This window comes from Sapajus apella, unplaced genomic scaffold (assembly GCF_009761245.1).
Source record: "Sapajus apella isolate SASKATOON/1434 unplaced genomic scaffold, GSC_monkey_1.0 scaffold151, whole genome shotgun sequence".
In the NCBI taxonomy this organism is placed as follows: domain Eukaryota; kingdom Metazoa; phylum Chordata; class Mammalia; order Primates; family Cebidae; genus Sapajus; species Sapajus apella.
Window position 1 is genome coordinate 944,573 of NW_022437091.1, and position 18,593 is coordinate 963,165.

At 42.4% G+C, this 18,593-nt stretch overlaps 1 long non-coding RNA gene across 1 annotated transcript in view; it reads right to left on the reverse strand.

The window, feature by feature from the left end:
- The window catches only part of LOC116541385, an 88,256-nt gene that overhangs the window by 32,514 nt on the left and 37,149 nt on the right, over positions 1 to 18,593 (reverse strand). The gene's annotated exons all lie outside the window — the stretch shown is intronic.

Sequence of the window (18,593 nt, forward strand, 5' to 3'; positions counted from 1 at the left end):
CATGTCCTTGAGTAATCCCTTTCACACTGAATGGGGCTGACTCATAGAACCAACAGGATATTGAGAATATGATGGTGTGTGCATTTCAAAGTTAGGTCGAAAAAGTCATTGCACCTTCCAACTTGCTGTCTCTCAGATCACTCACTCTGAAAGAAGCCAGCTACCATGTCATGAGGACATGTAAGCAGGCCTAGGGAGAGGATTACTGTAAGTGAGCAAAATTCCTCACCTTATTGAAAGTAGATAAACCGCCCGGTAATCCCAGTATTTTGGGAGGCTGAGGCAGGCGGATCACAAGATCAGGAGCTCGAGACCAGCCTGACCAAGAGACCAGCCTGGCCAATATGGTGAAACCCCGTCTCTACTGAAAATACAAAAATTAGCCAGGATTGGTGGCGGGTGCCTGTAATCCTAGCTACTCGGGAGGCTGAGACAGGAAAGTTGCTTGAACCCGGGAGGTGGAGGTTGCAGTGAGCCAAGATTGCACCATTGCACTCCAGCCTGAGTGACAGTGTGAGACACAGACAGACAGACAGACAGAAAGAAAGAAGGGAGGGAGGTGGGGAGGGAGAGACAGAGAAGAGGGGGGAGAGAGAGAGAGAGAGAGAGAGAAAGGAAGGAAGGAAGGAAGGAAGGAAGGAAGGAAGGAAGGAAGGAAGGAAGGGAGGGAGGGAGGGAAAGAAAGAGAGAGAGAGAGACAGAGAGAAAGAAAAAGAAAGAAAGAAAGAAAGAAAAGAAAGAAAGAAAGAAAGAAAGAAAGAAAGAAAGAAAGAAGAAGGAAGGAGGGAGGGAGGGAGGGAGGGAGGGAAGGAAGGAGGGAGGGAGGGAGGGGATGGAGGGAGAGAGAGGAAAGAAGGAAGGAAGGAAGGGAAAGAGAGAGAGAGGAAGGAAGGAAGGAAGGGAAAGAGAGAGAGAGAAAGAAAGAAAAAGAAAGAAAGAAAGAGAGAGAGAGAGAGAAAGGAAGGAAGGAAGGAAGGAAGGAAGGAAGGAAGGAAGGAAGGAAGGAAGGAAGGAAGGAAGGAAGGGAGGGGAGGAAGGAGGAAGGAAGGGAGGGAGGGAGGGGAAGGAGGGAGAGAGAGAAAGGAAGGAAGGAAGGAAAAGAAAGAAAGAAAAAGAAAGAAAGGAGGGAGGGAGAAAGAGAAAGAAGAAAGAAAGAAAGAGAGAGCGAGAGAGAAAGAAAAGAAAGAAAGAAAGAAAGAAAGAAAGAAAGAAAGAAAGAAAGAAAGAAAGAAAGAAAAAAGAAAGAAAGAAAGAAAGAAAGAAAGAAAGAAAGAAAGAAAGAAAGAAGGAAGGAAAGAGAGGGAGGGAGGGAGGGAGGGAAGGAGGGAGGAAGGAAGGGAGGGAGGGGAAGGAGGGAGAGAGAGAAAGGAAGGAAGGAAGGAAGGAAGGAAGGAAGGAAGGAAGGAAGGAAAAGAAAGAAAGAGAAAGAAAGAAAAGAAAGAAGGGAGGAAGGGAGAAAGAGAAAGAAAGAAAGAAAGAAAATCAAATTGCTTTGATTTTCAAATTGCTTTTAAGTAGATAAATCAAGAAACAGTAGTATAAACACATTACTTAGGAACAGTAGATATAACCACCTGTAATCCCAGCACTTTGGAAGGCTGAGGTGAGCAGATTTCTTGAGGCCATAAGTTTGAGACCAGCCTGGGCAATGTGGCAAAACAGTCTCTACAAAAAATACAAAAATTAGATGGGCGTGAGCGTATGCACCTGTAATCCCAGCTATTTGGGAGGCTGAGGTGGGATGATAACTTGAGCCTACAAAGTGGAGGCTTCAGTGAACTGAGATCACACCACTGCACTCCAGCCTGGGTGACAGAGCAAGACCCTGTCACAAAAAAAAGAATAGTACATATAACTAACTAACAGATGAATTTAAAACAAAAATGGTGAAAATAATAATTTAACAATAATTTATTAAATTGATATAATCAATAAAAATGCTATTTTATATTAATATTAATGGCAGATATACAGGTGAGACTATAGGAGATATTGTAGGACAAAATAGAAGGTAGAAGAAGGAAACTAACATACACTAAGCACCTATTTTGTGAGTCAAATGAGGTTCTGAGAAAAAGAGTAACCCCGCCAGCAGATTGCAGAGCCAGTATATACAACCACATTTATCTGACTATAAGGTCAAAGTCTTTCCACTATATCCATACTTGACCAAGACACACTAGCTCTCAGAGCAGCAGAATGTTTCCACATTTTTATTCACAAAGAACTAATAACATAAATTATGTTTATATTTCAAAGTTTATTTATGAAAATGTGATACCCCTTCTTACATTTTACGTAAATTTAGTGAGTTATAACACTGCCTAATGACAGGCAAAACAAATACTAATCTAGGTTCGGAAACTCACGTGTACAACAAATTTCACTTTCTGGATATTTTTAAAACTCAGCTTAATTTCCCTAGGTGCCCCATGAACCTGATGGCAGAAATTAAATCTCAGGCAATTCTTTGTTCTCCCACAAGTACACTTTCTTCAGAGTTGTGCTGAAGTTCTGAGGAGGATGGGAGGAGGATAGGAAATGGCCAGTCCTTTACCCATCTGTCCTCTGGCATTCTCCCATCCTGTCCCAGGTTGTCAGTCCACATAGGTGACTGGTGCATCATTTCTCATTCTTCTCAGTGAGGTCCCTGAAGCTTAGGCAGCTCTCCCTGCTACTTCTATACCTCTCTCAGGCACTCTAGACTTCATTACTCTATTTCTGTACCTCTGAACTGCAGAAAACTCCTTGTTGCCCTTGAACATCCCACCTGCCTAGAAACCTTTTGTAGTCTCTTCTCCTCTGTTGTATTGCCATTGCCAGAAGGCCCTTTCCAGAAAGCAAATCACAAGTTTGTTCTGCTCTCAGACCCACAACTCTATGTGTGGTTCTGTCATTTCCCCTTTCAGACTCAGCCAGGGATTGGGAAAGGCAGAGTACTATGCCCCTTTCTGGGGCCCCACTAGCTCTGAAGTATCCTTTCTTCTCTTTCAAGTCTCTTCTTTCTCCCTAGTGTGCAGAATCTGAGAAAATAAGAAGGTATGCTCCGACCCATCAGGTTTTTTCCACACCATGAGTATTAAACTTCAAAAGACTTTACTCTTCCTTCTGCAACATTGCTTTCCCAGTCTACCTACCCAAATTGAGAGAAATAAGAAATACTCATAAAAAATCATGGTTTTCCACACAGCAGCTTATCAAAAAAAGTCATGGTTAACATTTCAAACCTGTGATGCCACCATATGGGTAATTGTGCCAGATGCTGGAAATATGAACAAAAATGTGATTAAATTCCTGCAGTCAGGATGGGTCCAGGGTCACATTGTTATTAGGTGGATACGAAGGAAAAAAACAGCAGTGATGATATAGTATTTAGTGCAATCTCGGAACTATTTATAGACAAGAGAAATATGATTAGGTAGAGGGAAGGGGTAAGTACTTAGAAAAGTTTTTCAATGGAAAACTCAACCTGATTTTGGCCAAGGTTGGGAAGGCATTTCAAGTAGGAAGAAAAGCCATAGACAAAGGCATGGAAGCCCAAGAGGATGTGATAACTTTCAAGAGACACAGATGGTGTGGTTGGAGATTAGATTATGTAAGGAAGAGGATGGGCAAACAGAGAGGAGTGGTAGGTGACCCAAGATCAAAAGGATGCCACACTAGAAAGCTACATTGCACCGTGAAGATTATTTAAAGGCATCATATAATTTTAGGCTGGAAAATAATATAATCTGTTTTGTGTTTATAAAGATTACTCTAGCAGAATGTGGAGAACTAAAGTGAGAAGAATATTAAAATCCAACACCACATGTTCTTACTCATAGGCGGGTGTTGAACAATGAGAACACATGGACGCAGGAAGGGGAACATCACACAGTGGGGTCTGTTTAGAGGTGGGACTTGGGGAGGGACAGCAGGGGGTGGGGAGATTGGGGAGGGATAACATTGACAGAAATACCTAATATAGGGGACGGGGGGGATGAAGGCAGCAAACCACCATGGCAAGTGCATACCTATGTAACGATCCTGCAAGATCTGCACATGTACCCCAAGAATTAAAGTATAATAAAAAATATATTTAAAAAAGAGAGATAAAAGAGCCCAAGTTAAGACAATGACAGTGGGGAATGGGAAAAAAGTTGGAAATTCATTCACAAGTTATTTTTGAGGCAAAATTCTAGAACTTGGGATAAGAGAGTGAAAGAGAAAAAGGAGTTAAGGATAACTCCCAAAATTCTGGGTTGAGTGACCAAGGAAATAATGATACCATTCACATAGACACAGCCACATGAGGAAGGACAAGTTTGGGCAGAAGTGGTCAGGGCTATGGTGGGCAGGAGACTGATATATTCACATTTTTTTCATTCATCAATCATTTCATTTTTAATCGTTCGCTTGATTCAGATTTTGGATTTTTGTTATTTATTATTTTTAAAATAATCTTTTTGAGTCTTGCTCTGTTGCCCAGGCTGGAGTGCAGTGGCCCAAACTCGGCTCACTGCAACATCTGCCTCTCAGGTTCTAGCAATTCTCCCACCTTACCCTCCTGAGTAGCTGGGACTACAGGTGCATGCCTCTATGCCTGGCTAATTTTTATATTTTAGTAGAGATAGGGTTTCACCATGTGGCCCAGGCTAGTCTCGAACACCTGAGCTCAGGCAATTCACCCACCTCGACCTCCCAAAGTGCTAGAATTACAGGCATGAGCCACTGCAACCAGCCTATTTTTAAAATAATTTTAACTTTTATTTAGATTCAGTAGATACACATGCAGGTTTGTCACATGGGTGAATTGTATGGTGCTAAGTTTTGGGATACGACTGAACCCAGCACCCAGGTAGTAAGAATAGTACCCGACAGGCAGTTTCTCATCCCTCTCCTGCACTTGCTGCCTCCCCTATCTTGTAGGCCCCAGTGTCTACTTTTTCCATCTTTATGTCCATGTGTACCCAATGTTTAGCTCCCATTTATAAGTGAGATCATGTGGTATTTGGTTTTCTGTTTCTGCTTTAATGCACTTAGGATAATGGTCTCCAGCTGTATCCATGTTGCTGCAAAGAACATGATTTCATTCTTTTTTGTGACTGCACAGCATTCTTTGGTATATAGGTACCACATTTTCTTTATCCAATCCAGTGTCAATGGGCACCTAAGTTGATTCCATGTCCTTGCTATTGTGAGTAATGCTGCAATGAGTATGCAAGTGCATGTTTTTTTGGTACAACAATTTATTTTCTTTTGGATATATACCCAGTAATGGGATTGCTGGGTCAAATGGTAGTCCCATTATAAGTTCTTTTGCTGTGCAGAAACTCTTTAGTTTAATTAGGTCCCACTTGTCAATTTTTGTTTTTGTTGCAATTGCTTTTGAGGACTTAGTAATAAATTCATTCCCAAGGTTTTCTTCTAGAACTTTTATAGTTTGAGCTCATATATATATATATATATTTTTTTTTTTTAAAGATGGGGTTTCACCATGTTGGTCAGGCTGGTCTTGAACTCCCAACCTCAGGTGATCTGCCCGACTTGGCCTCCAAAGTGCTTGGATTACAGGCATGAGCCACTATGCCCGGCCTTATATTTAATTTTTAATCCATCTTAATTTTTGTACATGGTGAAAGACAGGAGTCCAGTTTCACTCTTCTGCATATAGCTAGCCAGCTATTCCAGCACCCTTTATTGAATATGGAGTCTTTTCCCCTATTACTTATCTTTGTCATCTTTGTTGAAGATCAGATGGATGTGGGGATGTGGCTTTATTTATGGTTCTCTATTCTATTCCATTGGTCTGTTTTTGTACCATACCATGCTGTTTTGCTTACTGTAGCCTAACAGTATATTTTGAAGTCAGGTAATGTGGTGCTGACAGCTTTGTTCCTTTTGCTTAGGATTGCTTTGGCTATTTGGGCACTTTTTTGCTTCCATATGAATTTTAGGATAGTTTTTTTTAGTTCTGTGAGAAATGTCATTGGTAGTTTGATCAGAATAGCATTGAATCTATAGATTGCTTTGGGTACTACAGCCATTTTAATATTTATTCTCCCAATCCATGAGTGTGGAATGTTTTGTCATTTGTTTGTGTCATCTATGATTTCTTTGAGCAGTGTTTTGTAGTTCTCCTTGTAGAGAACTTTCACCTTCTTGGTTAGATGTATGCCTAGGTATTTTATTTTTTAACATGGCTATTGTAAATGGGATTGTGTTCTGATTTGGCTCTCAGCTTAAGCATTATTGGTGTATAGAAATGCAACTGATTTTTGTACACTGATTTTATGTCCTGAAACATTACTGAAGTCACTTATCAGTTCCATTAGCCTTTTGGCAGTCTGTAGGGTTTTCTAGGTTGAGAATAATATCATCTGAAGAAAGATAGTCTGACTTTTTTCCTGTTTGGATGCCTTTTATTTCTTTGTCTTGCCTAATTGTTCTGTCCAGGATTTCCCAGATTTTTTTTTTTTTTCCAAGACAGAGTCTTGCTCTGTCACCCACACTAGAGTGCAGTGGCATGATCTAGGCTCAGTGCAACCTCCACCTCCCGGGTTCAAGCAATTCTTCTGCCTCAGCCTTTTGAGTAGCTGGTATTACAGACGCCCGCCATCACGTCCAGCTAATTTTTGTATGTTTAGTAGAGACCGGGTTTCACCATGTTAGCCAGGCTGGTCTCAAACTCTTGATTTCAGGTGATCTGCCAGCCTTGGCCTCCCAAAGTGCTGGGATTACAGACATGACCCGCCACACCCAGCCCCCAGATTTTTTTTTTTTTTGAGACGGAGTTTCACTCATATCACCCAGACTGGAGTGCAGTGGTGCAATCTCAGCTCACTGCAACTTCTACCTCCTGGGTCCAAGTGATTCTCCTGCCTCAGCCTCCCGTGTAGCAGAGATTACAGGTGCCCACCATCACGTCCAGCTAATTTTTTGCATTTTTAGTAGAGACAGGGTTTCACTGTGTAGACCAGGCTGGCCTCAAACTCTTGACCTCAAGTGATCCCCCACCTCAGCCTCCCAAAGTGCTGGGATTATAGGTATGAGTCACCGCACCCAGCCCCCAGATTTTTTAAATAAATAAAACGATAAATATTAAGGAATCATGCTGTCCATTCTGACCCTATCTACCTCAAACTACAACCTGCAACAAAGTATTACTTTCACTGCTTTCTGGTACATTAGTCAATCACTTTCAACATATTGACTTGCTTTTTCATTTCAAGTTTGAATGAAAGCTTATATATAAGATTACTTTATTCCTGCATCTTCTCTATTGTTTCTTCCTTGTATTTGCCCGTTTCCTTTTCTACTTGGTGAGATTTTGCTTTTCATTCAAGGATCTTCTTGTGGTTTTTGTCAGTTTTAGCCTGGTGATAACCACTTTGCTGGGGTGAATGCTTACAAGGATAGCTGTGCCATTAGCCTTTTCCTGCTGTACCCATTCAATGTAGATGACTTATTTCTTCCTGTAAACCTGGACTGCTTTGCCAGTTTGCTGACCTTTATAGTATCCTCGTACAACCTGAACTTCATCATCCTTTTAGATGGGCATGGATCAAACGTTGTACTTCTGTGTCAGCTCTTTGGAAAGAGAGGAAGATATTGTCTTCTTGTAAATGTGAGAAGGTTCATTGAAATGCCTTTTGCAGTTCTTGTTTTGGTCAGAAGTCACCTTGGTGATGGTCACAAAAGGGAAGAAGACTTTCAACATATTGACTTTAATGCATACAGGGGGATACCTTTAGTAAATAGTTGGTTAGATGTTTCTGGGGCTCAAGAGAGATGCCCGTGTTCATTATATACATTGAATCACCAACACAGGAATGATAGTTGAAGATGTAAGCATGAATGAGATCACCAAGACAGAATGGGAAAACTTAAGGACAAAACTCTGTAGGACACCAGGGATGAATAACGAATACAAGGTAAAAAGGTAAAGACAATAAATTTCAAAGTCTCTTCCACAAAGTAAACTATATGCTCCATAGAAGAGCCTATGTTCAATCACCACTGTTTTTGTAGTGCCTAGCACAGCGCCTGAAACCTGGTAAGTACAAAATAACCATTGAATGAAGTCCAGCTCTCCAAGAAGAGAGATGAAGTAAACTTTAGAAGATTCAGGATCAGAGGAAGATTGTCTAAAATAGAAAACTACTTTTTCATATTTATGTGCATGTGAAAAGCAGCAAGAAGAAAGCATTTGAAGCCTCAGTATCTAAGACCACTAAAGAATGATGGAGGAAGTGAATGAACTCAGTCCTTGGGATGCCCCTTCCTTGTAGCTACTCTTTGCTTCCCTGTAAATGGAAAAGGTGATCTATCATTAATAATGAATTGCCTAATGTCACAGGACTCATTACTCCAAATACATTTGTTGTTGTTGTTGTTGTTGTTTGAGATGGAATCTTGCTCTGTTGCCGAAGCTGGAGTGCAGAGGTGTGATCTCAGCTCACTGCAGCCTCCTCTTCCTGGGTTCAAGCAATTCTCCTGACTCAGTCTCTCAAGTACCCTGGATTACAGGCACCTGCCACCATGCCCAGCTAAGTTTTGTATTTTTAATAGAGACAGGGGTTTTACTATGTTGGTCAGGCTGATCTGGAACTTCTGACCTCAGGTGAACTGCCCACCTTGGCCTCCCAAAGTGCTGGGATTACAGGTATGAGCCACCGCACCTGGCCTATTTGATTTGAATTAGGTAAAAGAGTCCATATGAGATCTTTCCTTGAAAGCCTCTGACAGTCTCAGGCAAACCCCATGAATTTGCTCCACTTGCTTGTACCAAAATGTTTTCACCACTCATATAGATATTGCTAGGCTTTTCTGCTAAATTTGAAGACATACATTGGTAAAATGTAAAATATAGGTTTAAAAAACTGTGTATTGCTTTATATAAATGCATTTCCTAATACCACTGATGTCATCAATTGACTACTGAATATTAATGATGACTATAAGTTGGAATACAGCTATAATTCTGTTCTAATGTAGTCTACATCAACAAGGCAATGGAGAATGTAGGCTCACCTAAGAGACACAAATACATCCTAGCAGTACTTAGTCAAGGCAATGCATACACCTTATAGCCCAGCTATTCTACTCACATGTACATATCCCAGGAAATTGCCACACATCCATAAGGCTACTTGTATAAAGATGCTTGTCACAGGACATTGTTGGCAATTCAGATAACTATCATTGGGAGGATGGATCAATAAAATGTGGTAATGCACACTATGGAATAATATGCAGCAATTAGAAGCATCAGACTACAAGTACACATATCAATAAATCTTCATAGTACACTGCAGAGTATAAACAGTACAAAAAAGAAGAAGAACTATATAATAATATGGACATAAAATAAAAATACACTTTATATTTTTTACATAGACACATGCAAATTCAATTACAGTGACCTCTTACATGACAAAAGAATGAGATCTTGGAATGTCAGTAGAAGGCAATGAATGAATACATACATACAAACATAAATGCAAGAGACATAATGGCATGCCAGGCCATGCATTGAGGGTATGTTGATTGTGTGCTGGAGTCAGCTCCCACCAGCTTTTGAGAGCTGGTTATGCATATTTCTTCCCAGCTCTGCATTTAGTAACATCACTTTAGTAACTTAAAATCAGCCAGACCTGGGTGCGGTGGCTCACGCCGGTAATCCCAGCACTTTGGGAGGCCAAGGCAGGCAGATCACCTGAGGTCAGGAGTTCGAAACCAGCCTGGCCAACATGGCGAAACCCCATCTTTACTAAAAATACAAAAATTAGCTGGGCATGGTGGCACTCGCCTGTAATCCCAGCTACTGGGAAGGCCGAGGCAGGAGAATCACTTAAACTGGGAGGCAGAGGTTGCAGTGAGCCGAAATCACGCCATTGCACTCTAGCCTGGGCAACAAGAGTGAAACTCCATCTCAGAAAAAAATAAAACAAAATAAAATCAGCCAGAATGGGAGTATTTACACCATAGAAATCACAAATACTACAAATAAAGGCACTCTTTGTTTCCCTGAGGGCCTGTTGTTAAACATTTGCCAGCATATCACTGCCCCAAAGTCACATTCTTTCTTCCTTACCAGTGATGCTCAGACTCAAAAACAGGTGGTGTGGAGTGACATAGATGACTTGAAAACTTTTGCCAGGTGTGGCTAACAAGTCCCAGCTGAAACCCATGGTTCTATACTAAGCTGCCTTTCAAATACTGCGGTTTGTGTCAATATGGCAAGATATGAAATGCCTCAAAAACTAGCTTCCTGGCCGGGCGTGGCGTCTTACACCTGTAATCCCAACACTTTGGGAGATTGAGTAGGGTGGATCACCTGAGGTCAGGAGTTCAAGACCAGCCTGACCCCCATGGAGAAACTCTATCTCTACTAAAAATGCAAAATTAGCTGGGTTTGGTGGCATGCGCCTATAATCCCAGCTACTCAGGAGGCTGAGGCAGGAGAATCACTTGAACCTGCGAGGCAGAGGTTGCAGTGAGCTGAGATCACGCCATTGCACTCCAGCGTGGGCTACAAGAATGTAACTCCATCTCAAAAAAAAAAAAAAAATTCCAGTTCTAAGAATTTGTCCTAAGGAAATATCTCAAATATGGAAAATATTTTATATACAAAAATATTTATCCAAGTCCTATTTTAACAACGACAAATTTGAAACAACCTAAATGTGAAAGGGAATGGTTATGTAAACTAATGATAAATCCAACACTTAAAGTTACATTTATGTGAAACTTTTAATTTCATGAAAAACACCCCTATTGCTGGTTTAAATGAAAAAAAGCAGAATAAAAATATATATGTAAATATAATGTGATACTAATCAATCACCCAGGGATCTTGTTAAAATACAGATTCTGATGCAGGGGGACTAAAGTGATGCCTGGGATTCTGCTTTTTTGTTTTTTTGAGACAGAGTCTCACTCTGTCACCATGCGCCAGGCTGGAGTGCAGTGGCGCGACCTCAGCTCACTGCAACCTCCGCCTCCTGGGTTCAAGCAATTCTCCTGCCTCAGCCTCTCGAGTAGCTGAGACTACAGGTGTGCGCCACCACACCCAGCTAATTTTTTTGTATTTTTAGTAGAGATGGGGTTTCACCATGTTGGCCAGGATGGTCTTGATCTCTTGACCTTGTGATCTGCCCACTTCAGCCTCCCAAAGTGCTGGGATTACAGGCATGAGCCACCGCGCCTGGCTGGGATTCTGCTTTTTTAACAGAAATAATGCCAATGCTGCTGGTCTACATGCCACTTTTTGAATAGTAAAGGCATATAGAATACAATCACACTCATGTAAGAAGTGTATAGGAAAAATAATCGGATGGAAAATTAAAGTGTTAAAGGTATGGAACTGGGGTCATGAATGAGGATTTTTAAAAATATTTATTTTGGCCGGGAGTGGTGGCTCACATCTGTAATCCAAACACTTAGGAGGCCAAGGCGGGCGGATCACCTGAGGTCAGGAGTTCACAACCAGCCTGAGCAACATGGTGAAACCCCGTCTTTAAAAAAAAAAAAAAATTTATTTTACTAGAGTTTCCAAACTTTCTATATTTTAGGATTACTTGCTTCCATAGTGTGGTAAAAATACATTAAAAATAATCGGTTTAAGGGGCCAGGTGTGGTGGCTTGTGCCTGTAATCCCAGCACTTTGGAAGGCCAAGGTGGGCAGATCACTTGAGGTCAGGAGTTCAACACCATCCTAACTAACATGGTGAAACCCCGTCTTTACTAAAAATACAAAAAGTAGCCAGGTATGACAGTGCACTCCTGTACTTGAGAGCCTGGGGCAGTAGAAGTGCTTGAACCCAGGAGGCGGAGGTTGCAGTGAGCAGAGAATGCACCACTGCACTCCAGCCTGGGTGACAGAGTGAGATTCCATCTCAAAAAATAGTAATAATACTCTGCTTAGCTGAGTGTGGCGGCTCATGCCTATAATCCCAGCTACCTGGGAGGCTGAGACGGGGGATAATTGGAGCCTAGGAGTTCAAGGCTACAACAAGCTATGATCACACCACTGCTCTCCAGCCTGGATGACAAGGCAAGACCCTGTCTCTAAAATAAATAAATAAATAAATATAATTTTTTAATTGAAAAATATATATTTATGGCTATGTAAGTGTAGGTGCAGGGAATATATGGGAAGTCTCTATAACTTCTGTTCAATTTCCCTGTGACCCTAAAACTGATCCAAAACATAAGATCTATTAAAAAATAATCTGCTTTAATTTTCTCATCAACAGTATTAAAAATGGAATAACCAAGAACTTGTCGAAGAGCCCAATTGTACAGCCTAGTTGAGAATCAAGCCTATGTATGTTTCATTCTTTTTTCCCACTTTCTTACTGATGCCTTGAACATGGGTTTCTGATCCTTTTTACCAAATGCTTTTATATTTTTAACCAAAGGAAAAAAAAAAAAACATTTAATTGCAGCTTTTTCATTTTCTCACATTTTATTCCTCTCTCTAGCACTCCATCTTCAACTATGCCCCAGTCCTGGGACGGAAGGGGTCCTGCAGGACAGGACTGGCTGGAGTTCTACACTACTTGTGACAGTTCCTTATATCACTACAATAAGACTGCTTAGTGTTAGACAGGAGTTCCCTAATTTGGAGGCACAATTTAATATATTTAATATGTTTATAGAGACAGAGTCTTGCTGTATTGCCCAGTCTCAAATCCCTGGCCTAAAACTCCTAGCCTCCAGTGATTCACCCTGCCTCAGCCCCCCAATTACAGGCGTAAACCATCACACCCAGCCTGTATTTACTACTTTTAACTAAAAGTCGTTGTTATTCTTGATCTGAACAAACAACAGAAAGTTCTCTTTGCAAAGTTGTAGTAACAGCCAAGAGACTTGAAAAGAGTCTGAGTGGGGCACATTAGGCTAAATCTCAGGGGATTCAAAGTCCCATCAAACTAGGGAGATGAATAGATCCCTTAAGAAAACAAAACTGCAACCCACAGATATCAGGGTGATATCTTCCACCCGGATATCACCTTCACAAAAAGAGGTTTACTTCAGAAGGAGCTTGCTGAAAATGGAAGATTTTGAAACACTCTAGACTCTTCAGACCCTTTTAGCTGATTGATGGCTCCAGAGAAATTATTCTACTCTGAGTGACTAGGAAGTGAGTCTGCCCATTCAGGAGGCTTTGGAAGAGAACAGGTGTTCTTAGAAAATGCCATCAAATTTATGAGAGATACAGATCTCACACCAACAGTATAGGACCAGCATTTAGAGCCAACAGACAATATTGCAACCTCGGGAAATAACCACGAGCACCAGTTATCTCCTGCAGTCCTGTGAGCAGTGTGTTCGAATCGCCTGATTGGGACTCCTCCAGAGGACTGGTAGACACCTGACCTTGGACCTCCCAGCTAATCTCCACCTTGGCACTTCAGGGGCTGGCAAAGCAGCAGTTGCTTCCTCAACCTCTCCTCCTACTGGCTCTTATTTTTATACTTTGTTAGAAGGTCTGGCACATCAAGGACAGGCACTGGGTCTCATTTGTAACTTTAGCCCCACCACCAAAGTCAATGCTGGAACACAACAGTGGGTAAGCCAACGTTTTTTCAATCAGAGCCATTACATTACTCACTTACACTGAGGGACTTTACTTGGCATGATCTGCACAATGTTGTCCCACTCTGTGCTCTGTGTAACTGTCCCCTTGGAAACATAAAGCACCGGACAACATGGAGTCTGGGTGAAACTCCTAATGCTTTTGCTTTGAAGGGGAAGATCTCACCCTCCTTCTAAGCGTAGTAGAGCTGTTCAAAAGAGCATGAAGGCCGGGCACAATGGTTTAAGCCTGTAATCCCAGCATTCTGGGAGGACGAGGCAGGTGGATAACCTGAGGTCAGAAGTTCGAGACCAGACTAGCCAACATGGTGAAACTGTCTCTACTGAAAATACAAAAATTAACCAGGCATGATGGCACCCGCCTGTAGTCCCAGTTACTCGGAGGCTGAGGCCAGAAAATCATTTGAACCCAGGAGGCAGAGTTTGTAGTGAGCCAAGGTCGCACCACTGCACTCCAATCTGGGCAAAAAAAAAAAAAAAAAAAAAAAGAGAGCCTGAGTTCTGACCCTGGCAGGACACACCCCCATGTAGTACATACTTCCCATACAGCACTATGAAGCTGACCCTGAAAACTATGTATGGTCTGAAGTGGATAATGCAACCATGTCCAGGCTCTCAGGCTGCCGGACAAGTCTCCCCCTTCACTCATCAAGCATGTAGGAGAAAGGAGGAAATTCCTGAGATTCAGGAAGTGTCCCAATTCACTTTGTATCTGGAAAGCCCAGAACTAGTGAGCTCTCCTTAGAAATGGGAGGAAAAAAGTTAATCAGCGGCCCTGACTAGGTACTATCTTCATGGCTGGTCACAATGCCTTTGCTTATCTGTGCCAAGCTCATGACTCACCATGAACCTGGAGCTTTCTCTTCTAACTCCACTCACATTTAGCTCTTCTTCACCTTAATCTCTGTTCCTGTGTTTCTCCTATGTTTCTCCCAATGTGTACCACCCAGGACTTGCCTAAATAATACTCTAATACTCATCTGATTAGTTCCCAATGATGTTTCTGGGTATCGTGTTCGTGTTGGATTCTGCTTTTGTCATGGGCCGCCTGGGCTCATCTTTGAGGCTACAGAAACCTCTTTTTCAAATTGGTGATGAATCTAGACAACACGAAGCCTAGAATTAGCCCATGAGAAAGAGTCCTAGTTAAATCATTAAAGGCTGGTCAACTATTTTGTGTTCTTTAATAACTGTCAGCAAATGTTAGAGATAAGGATAGTTTACAGAATGACTTAGAATAATGTAGCCTGTGCTAAAAAGAAGGCAAAACTTTTTTTAAAGAAAATTTTATAAAGCTTACCATTTCATCCTCCTTGCTATCACTTTCATCTCTTGATATCCCATTCCTCCTAGCACCTCCTTCCTCCAAGGTATTTAAACTGGATCTGAATCTTATTCACCTGTGACTGGCAAATATTTTTCACCTGATAATCACGGTAGCAGGTGTTAATACTTAAGGGAGGAAATTTCCATGGATGCTGACTTTTACTAATAAAGAGAGATCTTTTTAAGGTTTTTGTTTTTTGGGTTTTTGCTGCTGGAAGCTCTCTAGCAAACGCAACCAGACCTCTGTCTACTCACTCACTCAAGCTCCAGACCATCTCAAAAATGTAGACTCTCCCTTCAGAGAGTGGTTGTGGAACAATGCCTCTACCTTGTTGTGAGGAAAAGCAAACTCTCTCCTAGGATGGACCAATTACAGACAAGTTGGCATGCTGCCAGCAAGTTTGCTGACCCCCTAGGAAATGCTACATAAATGACATGCCTTCAACCTCTGGTGTATCAAACACCCAACCAATCCATCCCTCTGACATTTGAGGTGTGGCTCACTCATTCAATACATGTCTGTTAAAGCTGATTGTTTCAAGAAACTTGTTCTAAGTACTATAGAAAATACAAAGGTTAATAAAGAAATTTTTGACTCAGTGAGCAACAAATGAAAAACAACTATAACAATATAATAAAAATAAAATAGGCCGGGCACAGTGGCTCAAGCCTGTAATCCCAGCACTTTGGGAGGCCGAGGCGGGTGGATCACGAGGTCAAGAGATCGAGACCATCCTGGTCAACATGGTGAAACCCTGTCTCTACTAAAAATACAAAACATTAGCTGGGCATGGTGGCGCGTGCCTGTAATCCCAGCTACTGAGGAGGTTGAGGCAGGAGAATTGCCTGAACCCAGGAGGCGGAGGTTGCGGTGAGCCGAGATCGCGCCACTGCACTCCAGCCTGGGCAATAAGAGCAAAACTCCATCTCAAACAAACAAACAAAAATCATAGTTGCCTCATACACTGATTTAAAGTCACAGAATTTGGCCGGGCGCGGTGGCTCAAGCCTGTAATCCCAGCACTTTGGGAGGCCGAGGCGGGTGGATCACGAGGTCAAGAGATCGAGACCATCCTGGTCAACATGGTGAAACCCCGTCTCTACTAAAACTACAAAAAATTAGCTGGGCATGGTGGCGCGTGCCTGTAATCCCAGCTACTCAGGAGGCTGAGGCAGGAGAATTGCCTGAACCCAGGAGGCGGAGGTTGTGGTGAGCCGAGATCGCACCATTGCACTCCAGCCTGGGTAACAAGAGCGAAACTCCGTCTCAAAAAAAATAAATAAATAAATAAATAAATAAAAATAAAATAAAATAACATAAAATTACAGGAGATACAGAGGAAAAACACATTTATTTGGAAGAGAAGGTTTTATAGAAAAGATAGTATTTATTGAGGAGAGACTTAAAGGATAAATAGGACTTGAAAGGCTGATGATTCCAAACTGAAAGAATGCCATGAGCAAACACACAGCTGTGTGAAAGTAGAGAAAGAATCAAAATATTACAGAGAATCTATTATCTCCAAAGCTCAGAGTCTGTGGAACAATATAGTAAGAGAAGATCCTCTGGAACAGGTCATGAAGAACATTGACTATGAAACTCCCGCTAAGGAATGTTGATTTATGCAGATACTACTTGAATTTTTCCTTATTTGATTTCTGAGATTTGTGCTTTTCTCTCACAAATTTCCTCAACTCTTTTTTATTAATCCAAAAACTAGGGAAAGATATCAAAAGTTCTGGCAATGTTTAAACAGCAACACCCTTGAATATGTACTGTTTATGGATAAAGACCCAATATTGGTGTAAGCACAGAAGAAAAGTTACTGAAAGTAGATAATATTAGTATAGGCAAAGAGATTCATTGAGGAATCAGGAATAAAGGTTTTGGTTAAGAAAGGTAGGAAAAGGCCGGGCGTGGTGGCTCACACCTGTAATCCAAGCACTTGGAGGCCAAGGCGGGCGGATCACCTGAGGTCGGGAGTTCAAGACCAGCCTGACCAACATGGTGAAACCCCGTCTTTAAAAAATAAAAATAAAAAAAAGAAAGTTAGGAAAGGAGGCCAGACATGGTGGCTCATGCCTGTAATCCCAGCACTTTGGGAGACAAAGGCAGGTGGATCACCTGAGGTCAGGAGTTCAAGACCAGCCTGACCAACATGGAGAAACTCTGTCTCTACTAAAAATACACAATTAACTGGGCGTGGTGGCTCATGCCTGTAATCCCAGCTACTCCAGAGGCTTAGGCAGGAGAATTGCTTGAACCCAGGAGCCGGATGTTGTGGTGAGACAAGATCGTGCCATTGCACTCCAACCTGGGCAATAAGAGTGAAACTCTGTCTCACAAAAAAAAAAAAGTAAGAAAGGATAAATTTTTGTTCTGAGCCTTACTTGGGCCACCTTGAACGTCACCACTCTCTCGTCTAACATATAGATGCCCCAGAAACCACACATGAAACAGGTAACCCCAGAGGCTCTGCAGAAAAGCCTGAGTAGTCAGCGGTGGGAAGATATGTCCCTCACAGAAATAAAGTACACCCTCAGCCCTCTCTCCCTTCAGTTCCAGGTTGTCTTCAGGTCCCCAACATCATGACTCCTGATGCTGAACACCTTTGATCGGCCTTCCCCAGCTGAGGTCACAGGAGCCATGGGGAACCGCATCACCGTCACCGAGTTTGTCCTGCTGGGGCTCTCAGAGGCCTGCAAGCTGCAGATGCTCATCTTCCTGGAGCTCCTCCTGACCTATCTCCTCACACTGCTGGGGAACCTGCTCATCGTGGTCATCACCCTCATGGTTAGGCGCCTCCACATCCCCATGTACTACTTCCTCCGCAACTTTGCTGTCCTGGAGATCTGGTTCACCTCGATCATCTTCCCCAAGGTGCTGACCAATAACCTCACAGGATGCAAGACCATCTCCCTCCCAGGCTGCTTCCTGCAAAGTTTCCTCTGTTTTTTCTTGGGCACCACAGAGTTCTTCCTCCTGGCAGTGATGTCCTTCGACAGGTACGTAGCCATATGTAACCCTTTGTGTTATACCACCATCATGAGCAAAGGGTCTGTGTCCAGCTAGTCCTCTGCTCATGGATGACAGGATTCCTTCTCATCATTGTCCCAAGTTTCCTTGTCCTTCAGCAGCCGTTCTGTGGCCCCAACATCATTAACCATTTCTTCTGTGACAACTTTCACCTGCTGGAACTCATTTGTGCAGACAAGAGTCTGATAGAGCTCCTGGGTTTTGTAATAGCCAACTTCAGCTTACTGGGCACTCTGTCCATGACGGCCACTTGCTATGGCCACATCCTCCACACCATTCTGCACATCCCCTCAGCCAAAGAGAGGCAGAAAGCCTTCTCCACCTGCTCCTCCCACATCATCGTTGTCTCTCTTCTACAGCAGCTGCATCTTTATGTACATCAGGTCCGGCAAAAGTGACCAGAAGGAAGTCAGGAACGAGGTGGTAGCATTGCTTAACACTGTGGTGACCCCAATGCTCAACCCCTTTATCTACACCCTGAGAAACAAACAGGTGAAGCAGGTGTTTAGGGAGCAGGTGAGCAAGCTCCTCTTATAAAGCTGTGGAACAAAAAACCTGAGGCTCAGCATCCCCAAACAAGCTAAGAGAATATAGGCCCCTTGAAACAACTGAGCCTTTCCTATTCAGAAAAAGCTCTGTTGGGCCG